Source organism: Bubalus kerabau, chromosome 3 (assembly GCF_029407905.1).
Source record: "Bubalus kerabau isolate K-KA32 ecotype Philippines breed swamp buffalo chromosome 3, PCC_UOA_SB_1v2, whole genome shotgun sequence".
NCBI classification, from domain to species: domain Eukaryota; kingdom Metazoa; phylum Chordata; class Mammalia; order Artiodactyla; family Bovidae; genus Bubalus; species Bubalus kerabau.
The window spans coordinates 103,955,561-103,976,496 of record NC_073626.1 but is presented as its reverse complement, the minus strand read 5'-3'; the positions used below and the strand labels follow the sequence as shown (position 1 = coordinate 103,976,496).

The following is a 20,936-nucleotide window of genomic DNA, read 5'->3' as shown; positions in this document are numbered from 1 at the left end:
TTAAATCAAATCCAACAGTTGCATATTTAATGGTGGATTAACATAATTAATTAGGCCAGTAATCACTAATTCACCATTCTCTATGAGATCCACTATCCATGTGTTATAGTAAACAGTGGGGAAAAGATGAAAATGCTTTATTTATTTCTTCAGCGGAAAGTCTTCACATTGGGCACTTCCACAGATGGTATCTCAGTTAATCCTAAGGACACATTTGAGAAGTAGGAATTGTTTTACTGATGAGGTAAACTGCCACTTTGATAAATGAACCAAATTTTTCATCACACCTAGTGAGTGACAGATTCAAACTTCTTATCCTCTCAAAGCAAAATCTGGTTTCTTTCTCACCATTGTGATTTATTGCTACTCCTCCATTTAAGTAAATTAACAGTTTAAAAATGGAGTTATTTTTAAGAAAGCTCACTAACTTATGTGACCGTAATATACTCCATGTATTTGCATACTTTACCTTATTTTATTATCTTAAGGCTTTAGAGTTAATTAATGAAATCTGAGTCTTACAATAAGGAAGTGGGCTGAAAGAAATTATATGTGTCATTCAAAATTACTAATATGGGAGACTTATTTCAAATTCAGGTGTCCCTAGTTCTCAAAGTCCTGTTTTTTGTTTTGTTTTTGTTTTTTTTTTTTTTTGGATTTAATGTATAGAAGTGGCTTAAGTGCGAGGTAAAGATGAGCATCCTACCATTCATATTTTGGGAGTTGAAGTTTAGGTTGAATTATTTAGACTTGGACAACTAATTGAAGATTTTTATTCCTTGGCCTCTCATTATAAAGACCCAGGATAATTATAGGCATATATCTGGCAGCAACATAAAACTTGATTTAAAAGGGAAAAGAACTCACATGGAGTAATGAAGTAAAAATATCTGATGGCCTGAGAAATTGTGCAGTGGAATAGTGAAAGCTGTGGCATGGGGTGATTGTTAGGGAGGTATGATGCATTGGATCATTCTGATACCTGTTTAATGGCTAAGTGAATGTTTCAACCTTCATTGAAAAGACACTGACATGACAATATGGCACTGAGAATGAGAAGTTGGAGTACAAGAGTAAAATAAAAACATCAGTTTGAGCATAAAGAACTTAAGAGTCTTTATCTTCTGTGGGAACATAGGATTTGATGAATGAAAAAGAGGTCAGAGCAAGATATAAAGACCAATGAGTTTGATTCAATTTGCTCAAATGTGAGAGCTCAAGCTATTGTAAGATAAGGGATGAGAAGGATAGATATGGACTTAGCTTTGGGGAAGATTACTTTTTTTGGAAGAAAAAACAGTTCCATTAGTGTTCATACTCTCAGTAGAGAATCAAGAAAGGCAACATTAAGAATATCAAGAGATGAGAAAGTTTCATTTCAAACAAGCAATGAGAGAGCTCTTATTTTATGCCAGGTTGCTGTCTTATCTTGAGGAACCAGGAATTACAAGAAACTTCTGTATTCTCTTCCATAAAAACATACAGGTTGATGGAAGTAAAAAAAAAAAAAAAAACTTAACTTGATGAGATACTGTATGGTAGACTTCTTGTAACATTGCCATTTTGAAGGGAGCAACTGGAAGTGCCTCCTTTTTCAAGCCCTCAGACTTCCAACATGATCATTTTTCCTAGTATCACAGATATCAAATGCTCTCTGCATTCCCTTCATTAAATTATTTATTATTCATTTATCTGTTTTTTAATTAAGCATATAGTTACCACTAAAGTACATGTTAGATATTATGTAGAATCATAAAAAGTAAAGAGAAAGAAATGCCTGGCCTCATGGAGGACAGAATAACTCTTTCTCATAATGCGTGCCAAGGGAGAAAAGGATGGCAGATCCATGCTATTTTGTAACCTAATGACCTGAAAATGCCGTGCTGTGCTGTGCTTAGTTGCTCAGTCGTGTCCGACTATTTGCAACCCCACAGACTGTGGCCTATGGTAGACATGGCAGACTCCTCTGTCCATGGGGATTCTCCAGGCCAGAATACTGGAGTGGGTTGCCTTGCCCTCTTCCAGGGCATCTTCCTAACCCAGAGATCGAACCCAGGTCTCCTGCATTGCAGGCAGATTCTTTACCATCTGAGACACCAAAGAAGTAGTGATTTGGAAGATGTGGCTGTATTTCTTATTTCTTTTCACTGTCAGACTTCAGTCAAGCTCATGAGAGGGTAACAGGCAGGAAGGCCAGGGGTCTCCAAATGGAGGAAATAGCCTGCAAGTGTCAGACATTTTTATCTCTCTTAAGAGGCAGGAGGAAACAAACTAGCAATATTTTTTTCCTTCTCTATACAAATTTAAAGAGAGGTTTCTCTTAAAATACTGTGTTGCCATAATGACACCTGGTTTCACCTGAAGTTAGCTATTCTTGAGCCTAGAGATAACCAATGCCTTTTTCTTATGGAAATGTTTGTCCTAAGCTATGCTAATATACTACGCCTTTACCCCAAACTCCGTCTCCAAGTCGGTTCCGCCTCTGGGCCCAAAACCTACTTGACAAACCAGTATGTTATACTCAGATATTGTTCCCCTAATCTATGTAAATGAAACTATTTGTATGGTGGTCTGCCCTTCTTTAAGATTCAAGTTAATTATTTTATGGCCCAAGATTATCCCAAAATGCATCTTATGGGCGAGGGGCCTGGTGCTATTCTGAATTACAGGACATTCCTTTCTTTCATTAACAGACTGCTAGTGACTATATAACATCCAGCTGAAGACTAACAAGGGGGTACTCTTTCTGCCCCCTTCTGATGCCTATGTCAGAAGCTTTCTCTATCTCCTTTATACTTTAATAAAACTTTATTACACAAAAGCTCTGAGCGATCAAGCCTCGTCTCTGGCCCCGGATTGAATTCTTCTCCTCCGGGGGCCAAGAATCCCGGTGTATTCGCGTGATTCAGCAACAACCTTTCACTCAGTAGGGTCTTGTTTTTCCTCTGATTCTGTCAAGTGTAATTCTTTAGCTGTGGTTTCACTGTTCTGGGACAGTGGAAATTTTATTCATCCAGACATTCACTTGTAATATGCTACAATTTGCCCTCAAACTATGTGTCTTCCATCTAAGAGTCTCTGCTCATTTTTATGGAAGGCAAGATAAAAGAGTGAGATTATTTCTCTAGTAATACGATCTATTGAACAGATTAAGCAGCCATTTTCTCATTCATTTCCCTAAACTCAGAGCTCCTAGAAGAATTAAAGGGTTTTTGTTCGGTTGTTTTAAAGGATAAAGTAAAATACTTGGCTTTCTACTGAAAGCATACTCATGAATCTCTAGAAAAATGTAATATAAAAGAGATATGAGTAAAGATTTCCAAACTGATGTTATTATGGTTATTATACTCACTGATTTGTGTAGTCTCTCTAAGAAACAATTATTTTGGAAGAGGTTTTACTAACAATTTGCAACTTCAAACTAACATCATCATAATAACCAGGTTTTCCATCTGGAGAATATGGATCAGGGTGGGTTTCTTTTCTTTCTTTCTTTTTTTTTTAATTATTTATTTGGCTGTGCTGGGTCTTAGTTGAGGCTCTCAGGATTGTCAGCCTTTGTTGTGGCATGCAGGATGTTTAGTTGTGGCATGCAGATTCTTAGTTGTGGCATGTGGGATCTAATTTCTTGTCCAGGGATCAAACCTGGGCCCCTTGTATTTGGAGCATAGAGTCTTAGCCACTGGACTACCAGGGAAATCCTGGATCAGCATGGCTTTCTTAGAGTACCAGTGGAATTAAAGGATGGTGCTAGCCCTTTTTGGATTTGAATTGCTTCTCCAAGTACACATGGAACCACTTTTTTTTGTAACCTCTGTGACCAATATTACTCATTTTCACTTATAGAAATTACTCAGTAAAAGGGAAACAGCATGTATGAATAGTGAACTTTCAGTGTAGTGTACTGGAAGAGATTTATTGCTGAGGAGAGTTGAGTTCTAGAAATGCTGAGAGCCAGAGGGCAATGCAGATGCAGGCAGAAGGATTCAATCACAGTTTCAGGTGCCTTCCGTCATGAATCTGTTGATGACTGGGGCATCCCTGTAGAAACCGTCTGTTCAACATCTTGAGAGAACATGTGGCATTCAGAGGGACATGCTTAGGATAGGAAGTGTTATTGAACAGCCCCTTTCTTCCTTACTCTTTCATTAATTTCTCACTGCTACTGTTTCAAAAGCTACAGGTTCACTTGGCCACCCCAGCCAATTTTCAACATGCTGGCATTTTGGAAACATTCAAAGATCTCTAAACCAACCTATAGGTAGTTTTGCAATAATGTAGATCCAAACAAATCCTTAAGCAGTATTCCTTTAGTCTCATGCAAACAATTACACACTATAATATATAAAATAGATACCTAGCAAGGATGTACCATACAGTATAGGGAACTCTACTCAGTCATCTGTAATGAGCTATATGAGAACAGAATCTTAAGAAGAGTGGATATATGTATATCACTATGTATAACTGATTCACTTTGCTATACAGCAGAAACTAACACAATATTGTAAATCAACTATATTCCAATAAAAATCTTAAAAAAAAAAAAGAAGAATCCAACGAGTTGTTTGGCATGTTTGTAATCCAATGTTCAGGTTGGGTTTAATTTTAAAAATTATTTAAAAATACAGAAAACTTTACATGGATCATTATGAAGCTCACTATGTGCATGTGTTTGTAAACAGATGTTAGGAAGCATGTTAAGAACTTCATGAGCTCTGCTTCCCAAGATATTTCATTCCCAACGTTGCCCTAGTAGAAAGCAAAATGCAAACTTCATAGGCTGTTTCATTTAGGAATCATGAATCAAAAAAAATAAAAGACTTAAAGCAAATTTTAATTATGAAGAAAAATTAGAAACATACATATAAAGGTATAATATACTTAATGTAGTTATTTGTTCAGTTCAATTCAGTCGCTCAGATGTGTCCAACTTTTTGCAAGCACATGGACTGCAGCACGCCAGGTTCCCTTGTCTATCACCAACTCCCAGAGCTTGCTCAAACTCATGTTCATCAAGTTGGTAATGCCATCCAACTATCTCATCCTCTATCTTCTAGTTAAATAATTATATAATGTATATATATGTCATATAGTTATATAATGTAATATGGTTATATAATTATAGTTCTCAATTTTAGTAAACATGGATGCTAATACATATGATATATAAACATATACAGTGTAAATATATAGCATGTAATTGCTATTGAGTTTACTTGTCATATTGAAATTTCAGCTTATTTAATCATAATCGGTGGTCATGAAATGTGTAGTATAATTTTAAATACCTGCTGATATGTATTTCTTAAGACTAACTGTTTCTATGTCATGCAAAACATGGCTTTTTGGCTTTTTGGCTTTTTGGCCACCAGGGGCTTCCCTGGTGGCTCAGAAGATAAAGCGTCTGCCTGCAATGCAGGAGACCGGGGTTCGATTCCTGGGTTGGGAAGATCCCCTGGAGAAGGAAATGGCAACCCACTCCAGTATTCTTGCCTGGAGAATCCCATAGACAGAGGAGCCTGGCGGGCTACAGTCCACTGGGTCGCAGAGAGTCGGACACGACTGAGCGACTTCACTTTCACTTTCGGGAATTCTTACACAGTATTTACAGAATATTTATCCTGATACTTTCCACTTATCTTGAACAGATCAGAGGCTTTATTGCAATTCCTTGAGAAAATAATACATATTTTCATGTTTCCTTCATTAAATATATAAATTATTTCATTCTTTTTTTAAAAAAAGCTGTCAACTTATCAGTGAACTTTAAATTTATGTTTTTCCCTATTTTTGTCAGGTGTGAGTCAAAAACAAAAAATTTGAGACAGTTCTCCAATTACTCATTTAGAACAAACACAAGAAATATAGTGTGAGCAATTTATTGTTGATTTTCCTTAGTTTAAAGCAATCTCTGTGTTTGTATCTAACACTTGCCTCCCTATCTTTACCTATTACTTTTTCAAATAGTGGTGAATTGGAAGCATGGTCTTTTGATATGCTCATCACTCTTTTTCTGAAGAGTATAAACTTTACAAAGAGGCTATGACCATACATAGTCAGAATTTATCACCTACAACACAGTACAAATGGAACTAAACCTTGAATTTTTAACTTTGAAGTGCAAAATCTTCAAACTCATTTATTAATTGTCAGGGTCCCCACAGTTGCTGCCCTGTTAATGAGATCAAATTCTCCGTGGTTCAGATCTTGCTCAAAATTGAAAAACTTTATGGTACTAACAGGTTTGGGCATATGTAAATGTGTTCTCCAGTTGTTAGCCTGTTTTTCCATCTTACTTTAGGAATAACTCACTATTTCCACAAGCTTCTATGACTTTCTTGTTTCTGTCTCTTCTCACTTGTTACCCAGAACAAATCCATCCTGCTGCAATGCGTAAAACATTCTTTATCTGTCTCAAAACAGCTTTCCCTATTATTTACATTTTCAAACCTTTTTCTAAACACATCCGTGCATCCACTCAGCTGTTTTCAAAAAGATGTACATCGGGGATACCTTCATTGAACTAGCAATGGTAGCAGTAAACGTCTTGCTCTTCAGAGAATTTACAAGTTCAAAACCTCATGGTATACTTGGAGAGTTTATAAGTTTTCAATATCCCATACTGTACATTTATCAAAAATGAATTTCATCTGCTACTGGGCTGCCCAATTCTCCGGTATGATTAGAACCATCTGGAGCATCTCCCAAACCTCATTAGCTTTTAACTAACCCAAATAGTTTAGTGTCGTCAGAATATTTCACCATCTCTCTGTTTATGTTGTCTTCTTCATCACTAGCAAACACACTGAAAGACATAAGTCCCAACACCAAAAGCCACGATTCCAACTTTCAGCTTCTCACAGTGAAGAATATGCATCTATTATTGATCTTTGTTCTAATCTCTTAATCATCTCCCACAAAACACATGTATTCTAATTCATTACCATGACATCTCCTATAGATTAGTGAGAACTAGACAATTAGTATGACGGTAAAGAAGCAGCATTTTATTTCGTACCAAAATTTTGGTAATTAGAAATCAGGAAACTAAGGACACAGTGGAAAAAGAAAGAGAAAATTTGGAAAATATTTAACAAATAATACTTGTTAGTACTTCACAAGGTCAAGTCTTCTCGCCTCTAATAGCAAGGCCTTTTGTAAGAACTTTAAGATTCTGCTTAGTTATGACTTTGCTTTTGGAATAGATTAAGTCATCTAAGCTGTGTTTATATTTCTTTTTGTATGCAGTTGACAGCTGACCCTTGAACCATGCAGGGTACCAACTCTCTGTGCAGTCAGAAATCCATATGTAACTCTAACTTTTTTTTTTTTTTTGGCCAGAGTACATAGCATTCAGGATCTTAGTTTCCCAACCAGGTATTGAACTCATGCCCCTTGCAGTGGAAGTATGGAGTCTAAACCACTGGATTTCTAGGGAAGTCCAAAATTCCATGTATAACTTTATAGTTGACCCTCTGTACCTGCAGTTCAAATCTGAGTGTTCAGCCAGTTATGGGTTGTGTAGTACATTAGTTGATTTATTAAAGATATCAGTGTATATAACCAGATCCAAGCAGTTCAAACTAATGTCATTCAAGTGTCAACTGTATCTGTGGTAATGTTAGCCCAAGATGTCATTATATTAGCTATTAAATCATTGTGAAATATGTAAACTATTAAACAGAATGTAATAGTGTAATTACATTATTATCAAATGAATAACACATCTATATCACTAGTATAACATAAAGGGGTCATGATTGAGTAACTATTTAAATCAACACAATTTCATTGAGCTCAGAAAGGATAACATTTCTCACTTAATTTACATAAATATTTTGGTTCTTTTATTTTCCATAATTGATTTGAAAGAATAGGAAATTATTATAGTTTTCATTGTGTTTACAGAGGACCTTATATAGTCACTTTTCTTTTTTTCCAAAATTGTCATTTTCAGTGATTGGCAGATATAAACAGGTATTTTAAATTATTTGTAACTTCACCTGCAGCATCTGGTTATGTTAGGATTCATTCTCCTTTTTTAAAATAGTTTTTAATTATTTTTTATTGGAATATAGTTGATCTACAATGTTTATTATCACTTTTCTTAGATTATATTTTTCTGTGTTTTAGGAAAAACATAACTTACTAGTGACAGCAAAGTTTTGCAAAATTTTGTATCAATCCAATATATGTGTGTATATATATGTGTGTGTGTGTGTGTGTATGTGTGTAATACTTATATGTAATATTCAACAGTGACAGTTCACACATTTTGGATAACACATCTCTATGGAATACAGTCTATATGATCATCTCTGTCTAATGTAAAAATCTAAAAATCAAATGCTTAAATGCCTGTTCCCTTTTTATATTCCAGTCAGTAAACTATTTTGTACTAAGAATGAAAATATCACATACTCCATTGAACATATTCTTTCCTGCCGATCATTATTTACTACATCATATGTTTTAGAACTGATGTTTAACCATCATGTAAAAACATTCATAGATAAAAGATTTAAATACTTTGTGAATTAGTAACCACATACATTTAATAATTGGTTAACAACATGATTTTGCTTTTTAAACAAGTATCATTTAGTAAAAAAAAAAAAAAAGAAAAGAAAAAAAGTAAAACTGATCATCAAAACCAGCAATGCCTTAGGAGAAGATTTCCTTGTTTAGAAGTCTAAATGTAGTTTAGTTGGATTTACAAAAGGAAAGTTTTAAAAGTGCTAATAACATGCCACTTATTGGCATGCACAGTTTAGTCGGATTTTTTCATTTTCATATGCATTCTAATTTCCAGCACATCCAATATGCACTGCTAACCTGTTGTCTTTAACTCCTTCATTATAAATCTCTGTAATTAAAAAAGTCAACCTTTACAATGATTAATTTCAATTAATTTAATTTAATCAATGCTTTTGAACTGAAGGATTTAGAATCCCAAAAAAACAACTTTACAGACTACTTCTGATAGTGATGAGTATTATAATAATGAGTGCTTAATGATTTATTTTCCCACCTCTCATATTTCCAAAACTGTATGTTGTAGCACTTGCTCTTCCTGTTGAGTGTGCTTTGTTACTTGTCTTTGACTAGATGGAAGCCACTTCATCATCTAGATAAGCAGTATCTCCTGTATATTATAAAGAAATTGTCTTTCCTTCCAGAAAAATACCATAGGTGACTAAAATTGCATGATTTACCTTTTAAAGTAGCATATTTGAATTGAATTTCCTGTGGTCAAGTCTCTTGTTAAATTGTGATAATAATTCATGCATTATGGTATTATCAGGGTTTTGTGAGGATTAGATAAGAATGCATACATATATGTGTATGTATATATATACACACATATCTATACAAACACACACACATATGTATAAACACATCTTTCCTAGTTTTTACCCTTGGCTGGCTATATATTTTCTTTTCAGGGAGCTTTATTCAAGCAGAAAACTTAGTAATGAGATACAGAGAATTTGATACCAGTTTCCATTTTCTTCTCTTCCCACAAGGTAAAACATTAATGCTGCTGCTGCTGCTGCTAAGTTGCTTCAGTCGTGTCTGACCCTGTGTGACCCCATAGATGGCAGCCCACAGGATCCTCTGTCCACGGAATTCTCTAGGCAAGAGTTCTGGAGTGGGTTACCATTTACTTCTCCAAAACATTAATATTTTACCATAATTTTTTTTTCTCCTGTAGCCATCTTTGAAAATATGGGTAAAATTACTGAGGGAGAACTTAGTTGACTGGAATCCAGTTAACTAAAATCTACATCAACAAAACTTTCATGCCCTTTATTTCTAATGTTGCTATGAGTAAGACTTGTAATAATATACAAAATATCCTGGTCTCTTTCATAATGTATATATTCAGCTCAATTATCTATATCTTCTTCATACTTTATGGTGAATATTAGAAAAGTTTGATTACATATAGCTTATGTAGTTGATATGTTAGGAAAAAATATATATATAATATAATGGCAGGGATTATTTTTTATTTTTATTTTTGATAAATAATATCTTTAAATAAATTTTCTAAAAATTCGGTTGACCACATCTTTTTTCTTTACAACTGGTTAGTAGCTTATTTTTTGATGCTAGGCATGTAATTTTAACTGTGTTAGAAATGAATCTTTACCAACTAATGCAAGCAGCTGGATTTTCTAGAACTTGAAGTCCTTATTTTTCCTCATTAGTGAAAAAAAAAATGTTAAAGCGACCCACTATTTTGCATTTGCTTGGTAAATTTATGCTTTTATTCCCACTAGGGATTATCTAAATATAATTTTTATTCTTTTTTACCTCAACTTTAATATGGAAATGTTTCCAACTCCAGAATAGTACTCTTTTCATAGGTTCACCAACTGTTAACATTTTATAACATTTGTTGAAACATTTGAAAATTAAAGACATGTAGCTATTTTATCCTTCAGTATTCAAGCATACATCTCTTAAGAATAATAGTATTTTTCTATATGAAATTTTCACACTAAGGAAAGTTACATTAATGCATACTCATTTCTAATGTATGGTCAACATTAAAAATTTCCCAATTGTCCAATAATACTTTTTTCAGCTTTGTTCTCCTCCTCCTCCCTCTTCTTTTACCCCTCCCCCTTCTTCTCCTTCTTCAGTCAAGAATCCAAAAGTATGTCATTTGAATGCATGGGTTTGGACTTATGGCAGGCTCGTCCCCCTGGGCCTCTCATAGTGTCCCATGCCAGAGTAAATCCGGCCCCGAACCATTGCCTGGCCTCTGGCAGTAGGCTGCAGGCACTGAAGAGGGTTGCACAGTGGAAAAAAAAAAACAACACAAGTATGTCATTTAAAAAAAACAATTGTCATTTCTTTCATGTTAGAAACTGAAGAAGTGTTCAAAAAGCAGTTAATGATGTTAAAAGACATAGAAGTCATCTAGAAAGGACTTTCTTTCGTTGTTTTATTAAGAAAACTGGTCATAAAATAAATATTTCCAGAAATTGATTATAATATGTTGGTTTAGCAAAGGATCTATGAGCCCTTCAGTTCAGTTCAGTCACTCAGTTGCGTCTGACTCGTTGAGACCCCATGAACTGCAGCACGCCAGGCTTCCCTGTCCATCACCAACTCCAAGAGTCCACCCAAACCCATGTACATTGAGTCAGTGATGCCATCCAGCCAACTCATTTTTAGTCGTCGCCTTCTTCTGCCCTCAATCTTTCCCACCATCAGGGTCTTTTCAAATGAGTCAGCTCTTCGCATCAGGTGGCCAAAGTATTGGAGTTTCAGCTTCAACATCACTCCTTCCAATGAACACCCAGGACTGATCTCCTTTAGGATGGATTGGTTGGATCTCCTTGCAGTCCAAGGGACTCTCAAGAGTCTTCTCCAACACCACAGTTCAAAAGCATCAATTCTTCAGCGCTTAGCTTTCTGTATAGTCCACCTCTCACATCCATACATGACTACTGGAAAAACCGTAGCCTTGACTAGATGGACCTTTGTTGACAAAGTAATGTCTCTGCTTTTTCATATGCTGTCTAGGTTGGTCATAACTTTCCTTCCAAGGAGTAAGCGTCTTTTAATTTCATGGCTGCAGTCACCATCTGCAGTGATTTTGGAGCCCAAAAAAATAAAGTCAGCCACTGTTTCTCCATCTATTTTCATGGCAAATAGATGGGGAAACAGTGGAAACGGTGTCAGACTTTATTTTGGGGGGCTCTAAAATCACTGCAGATGGTGACTGCAGCCATGAAATTAAAAGACACTTATTCCTTGGAAGGAAAGTTATGACCAACCTGGATAGCATATTCAAAAGCAGAGACATTACTTTGCCAACAAAGGTTCATCTAGTTAAGGCTATGGTTTTTCCTGTGGTCATGTATGGGCATGAGAGTTGGACTATGAAGAAGGCTGAGCACCAAAGAATTGATGCTTTTGAACTGTGGTGTTGGAGAAGACTCTTGAGAGTCCCTTGGACTGCAAGGAAATCCAACCAGTCCATTCTGAAGGAGATCAGCCCTGGGATTTCTTTGGAAGGAATGATGCTAAAGCTGAAACTCCAGTACTTTGGCCACCTCATGCGAAGAGTTGACTCATTGGAAAAAACTGATGCTGGGAGGGATTGGGGGCAGGAGGAGAAGGGGACGACAGAGGATGAGATGGCTGGATGGCATCACTGACTCGATGGACGTGAGTCTGAGTGAACTCCGGGGGGTTGGTGATGGACAGGGAGGCCTGGCGTGCTGCGATTCATGGGGTCGCAAAGAGTTGGACACGACTGAGTGACTGAACTGAACTGAACTGAACTGATGGGACTGGATGCCATGATCTTAGTTTTCTGAATGTTGAGTTTTAAGCCAACTTTTTCACTCTCCTCTTTCACTTTCATCAATAGGCTCTTTAGTTCCTCTTCATTTTCTGCCATAAGGGTGGTGTCATTTGCGTATCTGAGTTTATTGATATTTCTCCAGGTAATCTTGATTCCAGCTTCTGCTTCTTCCAGCCCAGCATTTCTCATGATGTGCTCTGCATATAAGTTAAATATGCAGGGTGACAATATACAGCCTTGACATACTCCTTTTCCTATTTGGAAGCAGTCTGTTGTTCCATTTCAAGTTCTAACTGTGGTTTCCTGACCTGTACTGACACTAAAATCATTAAAATGTATGACTTGAGGTGGGAGCTTTCCTAACAGAATACTACCTACTCATATATGTGGAAGAAATAATAGATATCAAAAATCATCACCATACCACAAATAGAGAATTGATTACTGTAACTGAAAATTGCCAATGGATGCCAAAATTTTTGGTAAATCAATGGATCCCAAAACTGTTGGTAAAAGACTATTGGAGAACAGAATATTCAAACAATACTGTAATCTGTATAACCCCACAGATTACTTGCTATACAAAAAGAAAAAAGAATTAGTGAGTGGAGAAATTTTGTGGATTACCTGAGCCAAATGATTCAACTTACTAACAACAATAATAGGATAAACTGACTTCATATGCCCTCTGATGTGAAAGGACATAACCACAATTTTATAAGAGATTCATGAAAGAACATCAATCTATTTGGCAATTTATACTAGCATAACAGAGTCCAAGAAGTTGATCAGAGATGGTACAACCTGCTGATTTAATTTATTACAGTCACTTTGTTTTGATGTCATGTATATGTTGTCTTGACTCATAACTAAAGAGAAAACCTCTCTCTAGTTAAATATCTGACTCTGATTTTTATATCTGAAAGGTTTAGTAAAATGTCAGGAAATTTCTGAAGTTGCATATGTTTCCTATGGAAAGGAATCCAGGTGTGACTCAAAATTTGAATTTCTCTGAATTTTTGTTTTCTTAAAGCCTCAAACACATAATAAAGTTAGCAAGTTAGATGGTTTTTGAAATCAGTTTTCTATACAGAAAAGAATAGAATCTTATGATTTTGAATCCTAAGCAATGGATGAGTGATAGGATGCTTACCGATTTGTTTTATCATGCCTGGCTATTTGCATATTAACTTTTAACAAGATACTTGAAAAATAAATTGGTATAATAGATATGTCTCCTTGCTTTTAAAACACATTGACTGGAGACAACTATAATCACATAATACACATTTACTACATGAATAAAAATGACACAGTTCCAGAATAGTCATCAAAGCATTTAAATTTTGACTTCATCCGCCTTTAAAGGACTTACTTTGTATGTACTCTTTTGTTTTAATTGGAAAAAAAATAATAAAGTCTCTCCTTTCACAGGCTGCCACAGTACTTTGGCAACTTAAAAACAAAACAAAAAAATTTTCATGGCAAAAAGACCATTTAACCCCATGAAAACAAGGGTTTATGATGGCCTTCAGCAACAGTACTATGCATGGCGCCTTTATAATTTTATTTGATCCAGCAAAAACAGCTTAAGTTATATAATGGACATTCCCTTCAAATGTCCTTTTTTTGTAGGCTTGCACATGTATTGTTTTATATATGCCAATGTCAGGCTTTGTGATACAGTACTGCCAAAAATACTCTTTGATGAATGCTAATAAATTCAAATGCCTGATATTACCCTGTAGTTTTTAAGGTTGGGGGTGAGAAAGAACAAAAGCCAAGTCTAAATAAATTATAGTCTACATTTGAAACTGAAATTTGGGCCAAGAACTCAAGGCTTCAAAAGATGGAATCTGTCCAGTGGAATACCTTTTTCTCCCCCGTCGATGTTAATCAATGGGACCGCTTAATATAAAAGTCTTTATAGCACATACCAGCAAATATGGGATCATATGTTATAATACAATAATCTGTATAGTTAATGGACATGGAGAAGTTAGCAAAATTCCATGACATGCTAGGATTTATATTATAGCCAAGTTTCTTACAAATGAAACTTGTAGTACATGATCTTGATTCTGAAATATCCATTTATTTTGGCAACAGAATTCTATCAAGGCTTTGGCCTTAATGAAGAGGGTGGAATTTTTCTATTCTCTATTTTCTGTCAGTTATTTATAAAAAATTATTATAAATTATTATTCAAGTGAAAAGACACATGCTACATCACAAGTAACATGGTGAGCAACTACTGTTACTCTCCTCAGAGCATTTCATTTCAAAAGTCTGACTTTTTTCCCCCTATTTTATTTTAAGCAATTTATTTGAGCAAAAATCCATCTGAGTCAGGCAGCATACAATCTAACAGATAGAAAAGAGCTCTGAAGAGCTGAACAAAATGAGTTTCTGCAGGCAGAGGAGAGTGGGAACAAAGACATTATAGTACGCAAAAAAAGTAGGTTGGATACTGCCCTTTAGGGGATTGCAAGGGTGTCTCAGACAGATTACCTAATCAATACTGATCAGGTGGTTCTTGATTTAAGAATCGGGTTTAAGATTCCATTTCCTGGAGAGCTGAAACTAATATTTAACTCTAGGATGGTTACATGTGGCTTAGTATAGGCTTCCCAGGTGGTGCTGGTGATAAAGAACCTGCCTGCTAATGCAGGAGATGAAAGAGATGCAGGTTTGATCCCTGGGTTGGAAAGATCCCCTGGAGGAGGATATGGTAACCCCCTCCAGTATTCTTGCCTGGAGAATCTCATGGACAGAGGAGCTTAGTGGGCTATGGTCCCTAGGGTCACAAAGAGTCGGGCATGACTGAATCGACTTAGTATAGTTTAGTATAAGTGTCTCCATATTAGACCTATTGTTTTGTTTTGAACATATTCTATTTATTTTCCTCAAAAACTTCGTGATTACCCCACCAAGTAACAAGTTACCAGGAAGAATTAGGTTGATGAATACAGCTGTCTAGGGTGGTTTTCTTTTACTGCTGTAGATCTCTTTTCGTAACAGTCTGTTCCTTTAAATGAAAGGACCAAACGGGTGTTATTTGGGAGTTGGTCTGGGTGTGAGTAAAACACAGGGGGAGCCAGGCTGTGGACCCCCACAACTGGCAAAAGCTTTCCTAATCTCCAGGGAAAATACTTGACTTTATTCCTGGGTAAAGCTGCCTTTGACATTTTTGTTCCAAGCGTATTAATTTTTTCAGCATCTGATAATAAAATTCAGAGTTTCCTTAAGCTTTGCTCTTTTATCTTGGGCTTGACAGCCCACACTAGTTTGTTACTTAGACAAACCAATCCCTTTCTTTTGAGTTTGGTTCTCAAGTTTTATTTTAAAAAGCTTTTCTCTACAGAATAGGGAGAGGCAGTACCCACATGACCTGCTGTTAGTAGGTAACCTACTGATGGGCCTGAGGAATGGGGAAAGGCAACACCCAGGTGGCCAACTGCCATGGATAAAGGTTGTTAAGTAGCTTACCTGTCCATGGGCCCGAGGTCCACACCTGCATATTATATTGGTGGTGTCTCTGCTTCAGTTTGTGCCCAGCTCTTTGAGGAAAAGCCATGCTTTCCTCTGCTCTCTTGGGTGTTTCCTCTGTTTTTTTCTTTCTCCCTAAGTCTGTTTCTCAGTATTTTGTACTGTAGTTTTTCTGTTTCATGTTTTCCAACCATGTTGTGATTTTTCTGCTTCCATTTATGTTTTCTTTTCGTGCTTTCATCCGGACCTTAAGAGATATGGAAGGTAAGCAAACATACGGTTTGTCTTTCTTTAGTTCACGGTATTTATATGGTAGTTTCATTAGAGAAAAAAATCAAATGAAAACAAGAGAAACATGTCAGTCATGCCAGCACAGTTTTGCAAAGTGCTAATAAACTGTTTTAGACTTTATAGCAGCGGTCCCCAACTTTTTAGGCACTAAACACCAGTTTTGTGGAAGATTATTTTCTCATGGACTGGGTGGCAGGGGGGAGGGGAGATAGTTTCAGAATGATTCAAGGGCATTATATTTATTGTGCACTTTATGTCTGTTGTTACATCAACTCCACCTCATATCATCAGGCACTAGATCCAGAAAGTTGGAGAGCCCTGATTTCAAGTAATATTTAGCTAATAGAACCTTGTGAAATAAGAGTCATTATCTCAACTTTAGAGATGAGGAAACAAAAATTTAGAATAATTGAGTTACTTGGCCTCAACTAGTAATGAACTGCTGGGAGCCAGCATGGGAGTTCCCACCCATGGCAAAGGTCATGCGGAGAGGCCTGATATGCAAAGGCGAGTCAGGACTCGAGAGGCCCCCGCCCCGGACCTGCCTGAGCATCTACCCCAAAACCAGAGTCTGTCTGTTTTACTGCTTCATGACTTTCACCAACTCCTCTGACAGTCACAGGGGGCTATCCCTGACCACCTTTTCTCTGAAGGAAATCAACTTAGAGCTCTAGCTAATTAGCCTCCTGGGCATAATAGGAGTGTTTCAATCCAAACCCCTCAGATGGCTCTCTAACTTGCCTGAGAGATTTACCCAGACTCCTACAGCTACACATACGATTGTTTATGGTCTCCCAACCATGAGAGGCATGGGAAGCTTAAGATATTTAAATAGTATAGAACCTCTTGGAGAGTTAGAAATTGTTAGAACTAGTAGAAGATTTCATTGTTGAGCCAATGCTTGCTGCCAAGTTTCCACATCCCCTGTATTGTATCCTTCAAAGTGTATTAATTAATATAGTTGGTACATAGAAAAAATAAGTAGTGGCCTTGGTGCTAACAACTTTAGACCCTTAAGGTAATAAATTCTTTCCTTGTTGTAAACCCATTGCACCTCTGCCCTATAGGAATGCAACTTTATCTAACACCTTCGGAGGATGGTGCCAAACTTTAAAATAATTACTCTTAGAGAAAATAAGTCTTATGGTTGACAAACCTTTATCAGAGTCATAAAATGTTAACAGGCCTTCTGGCCAGAAGATGATGTAAATCACCTAAACCATTTGTATATGATAAGTTTGCAGAAAAGAAAGCCTGGTCTCGATAAGGATCAAAAACTGCTGACTTTGCATGATTTCACACCCCCTTTTATCCTCTATGCACAACTTAAGGTATATAAGCTCCCTTTGAAAATAAAGCTACAGGCCTTGCTCAAAGCTTGGTCTCCCCGTGTCATTCTTTCTTATTTCCTTTTCCTCCTTTTCTCTTCTGATCTTCCTTCAGGCCAAAATAATTGGAGCGCGGAGGTCCTCTGAGACCACTTACTTGCCTGGGCTTCTAAGACCCACTCGAGAAGGTGCCCAAGGTGGGGCACCTTCAGCGATTTGAGAGAGCGCCTGCGGCCTCCACGGTCAGAGCAAACCTGATGTCACAGGTTATATTGGTTTTTCACGTAAACCAGTTATAATGAGCCTCTAAAATCTTTGCTTTGCTATTCTAATCGCCGACGCCGTCATCCTGAGGGAATCCCTGGATCCAACTGGGGCTGAACCCCAGTAATGGACAAGCTGGGAGTTGGCCTCTCATGACTCAAAAGGCAAAAGTTTATAATAAATGTGATAAAAACATTACAATATATTAGATGGATTAAAAATAAGTATATATTTTACTTGGAAATATACTGTTTTATTTTTTAAAGTATTTTTAATTGAAGTATAGTTGCTTTACATGGAGAAGGCAATGGCATCCCACTCCAGTACTCTTGCCTGGAAAATCCCATGGATGGAGGAGCCTGGCGGGCTGCAGTCCATGGGGTCGCTAAGAGTTGGACACGACTGAGCGACTTCACTTTCACTTTTCACTCTCATGCATTGGAGAAGGAAATGGCAACCCACTCCAGTGATCTTGCCTGGAGAACCCCAGGGACAGGGGAGCCTGGTAGGCTGCCATCTATGGGGTCGCACAGAGTCAGACACGACTGAAGTGACTTAGCAGCAGCAGCAGTTGCTTTACAATGTTGTGTTAATCTCTGCTCCACAACATAGTGACTCAGTTATACACATATATGCATTATTTTTTATATTTCTTTTCATTATGGTTTATCCCAGGATACTGAATATAGTTCCCTGTGCTATACAGTAGGACCTTATTGTTTATCTGTTCTATATGTAATGGTTTGCAACGGCTAACCTCAAATTCCCAGTCCATGTATCTCCCACACCTAGCTCCCCCTTGGCAACCAGTCTTTTTTCTATGTCTGTGCATCTGTTTTTTGTTTCATAGATAAGTTAACTTGTGCCATATATAAGTGGTATTGCATGGTATTTGTCTTTTTCTTACTGGCTTTTCTTAGTGTGATAATCTCTAGTTGCATCCATGTTGCTGCAGTTGGGATTATTTTGTTCCTTTTTATGGCTGGGTAGTATTCCATTATATATAGTATTCCATTGTATATATGGGTCACATCTTTATCCATTCATTTGTTGATGGACATATGAGTTGTTTCCAAGTCTTGGCTATTGAGAATAGTGCTTCTATGAATATAGGGGTGCATGTATTTTTTTTTTTTTAATTATATAGTTTTCTCTGGATGTATGCCCAGGAGTGGGATTGCTGGATAAAATGGTGGCTCCCCCATACTGTTCTCCATAATAGCTGTGCCAGTTTACATTCCCACCAAGAAGAACTCCCTTTTCTGCACACCTTCTCCAGCATTTGTAGATTTCTTGATGACAGCCATTCTAACTGGTGTGAGGTGATACCTCATTAAAGTTTTGATTTGCATTTCTCTAATAATTAGCAATGTTGAACATTTCTTCATATGCCTACTGACCATATGTATGTCATCTTTGGAGAATTGTCTTTTTAGGTCTTCTTTACATTTTTCAATTGGGTTGTTAGTTCCTTTTTTGTTGAGTTGTATGAGCTGTTTGTATATTTTGGAAATTGAGCCCTTATCAGTCACATCATTTGCAAATATTTTCTGCATTTCCATTGATTGTCCACTTCATTTCATTTTGTTTATGGCTTCCTTCACTGTGCAAAAGCAAAGTTTAATCATATCCAATTTGTTTATTTTTGTTTTTATTTATATTGCCTTGGGAGACTGACAGTATAATTTATGTCAGAATGTTTTGCCTATGATCTCTTCTAAGAGTTTAATGATGTCATGTCTTATGTTTAAGTCTTTAAGGCATTTTGAGTTTATTTTTGTGCAAGATATGAGAGTGTGTTCTAACTTCATTGATTTACATGCAGCTGTCCAGCTTTCCCAGCACCACTTGCTGAAGAGACTGTCTTTTCTCTATTGTGTATTCTTGCCTCATTTGTCAGAGATTAACTGACCATAAGTGTGTGAGTTTATGTCTGGGCTCTGTATTCCATTGATCCATGTGTCTGTATTTATGCCAATACCATGCTATTTTGATTACTCTACTGGGTTGTGTATCATAGCACAAGCATAGCATTTATTGTTTCTTATTTTTCTAGCCATTTGCCTTTGTTTATTTTATGTTTTCTCTATTTTCTTTTTTCTGTGCTGGCTAAGACATTTTGTCCATAGTTGAATAAAAGTGGTGATAGAAGTGATCTTACTTTAGAGGAAGTGCTTCAAATATTTTCAATTGAATAGCATTTACTATGATTTTTGATAGCTGTCTCTAATGAATTACTTTGCTAACAGATTTAATGATAAATAGTTGAATATTATAGAACACAATTTCTGCTTTAAAAAATTTATCCTTTGGTAGTTATCATATTATTTCTTCTCTTTTAATCATTTTATGTGGTAAATTATCATTGATTTTTCTAATGTTAAGCCAACCTTTAAATTCTGAGGTAAATCACTTGCTCATGGTTGAAACCTTTTTACACCATAGGATGTGGCTTCTGAGTACGTGACTTTTGATCTATATTCACAGCAAGATTGGACTCTGGCTTAGTTTTCTCACACACTCATTGTCTGGATTTAGAATTAAGGTTATACTACTTTAATGGAAATGATTGTGAAGTAATCTAACTTACTTGTTGCATATAACTGAACTTACCTGTTTATTGAAATTGTCTAGAATTTGTCTATGAAATCATTTGAATCTGAGTTTTTCCCATCAGTTCAGTTCAGTTGCTCAGTCATGTCTGACTCTTTGCGACCCCATGAATCACAGCACGCCAGGCCTCCCTGTCCATCACCAACTCCTGGAGTTCACTCAGACTCACATCCACCGAGTCAATGATGCCATCCAGCCATCTCATTCTCTGTCATCCCCTTCTCCTCCTGCCCCCAATCCTTCCCAGCATCAGAGTCTTTTCCAATGAGTCAACTCTTCACATGAGGTGGCCAAAGTACTGGAGTTTCAGCTTTAGCATCATTCCTTGGTCTTTTAAATTACTAGTTCTCTTTCTTAACTAGTTGTAAGAGGGTTGTGGGTATTTTTAAAGAATAGATTAGCTTTAGTAAATTTTAGTATCTTATGTATTTATCCATTTTATATATGTGTTCAGAATAAATTTACTAATAATATTCTTTACTGCAATTATTATAATACATTCCCATTTTGAGATCTTAAGATTATTTTTGCCTTTTTTTCTTCCTTTATGTTGTAGTTTACCTATTTTACTAGACTCATATAAGTACACACTTGCTTGTTTTTGATCCTCTATGCTTTTA

The 20,936-nt window shown here is 36.4% G+C and overlaps 1 long non-coding RNA gene and 1 other non-coding gene across 2 annotated transcripts in view; both read left to right on the top strand.

The window, feature by feature from the left end:
* Window positions 1-10,684: 10,684 nt before the first annotated feature.
* LOC129648105 (small nucleolar RNA SNORA42/SNORA80 family) lies at window positions 10,685-10,817 on the top strand. The gene has a single exon (XR_008712689.1). It is a non-coding gene; the product is annotated as a small nucleolar RNA SNORA42/SNORA80 family (small nucleolar RNA).
* A 5,011-nt stretch (window positions 10,818-15,828) lies between these two features.
* The window catches only part of LOC129646462 (uncharacterized), a 157,766-nt gene continuing 152,658 nt past the window's right edge, over window positions 15,829-20,936 (top strand). Inside the window, exon 1 of the long non-coding RNA XR_008711936.1 lies at window positions 15,829-16,084. This is a non-coding gene — a long non-coding RNA (uncharacterized LOC129646462). The remainder of the gene's footprint in view (window positions 16,085-20,936) is intronic.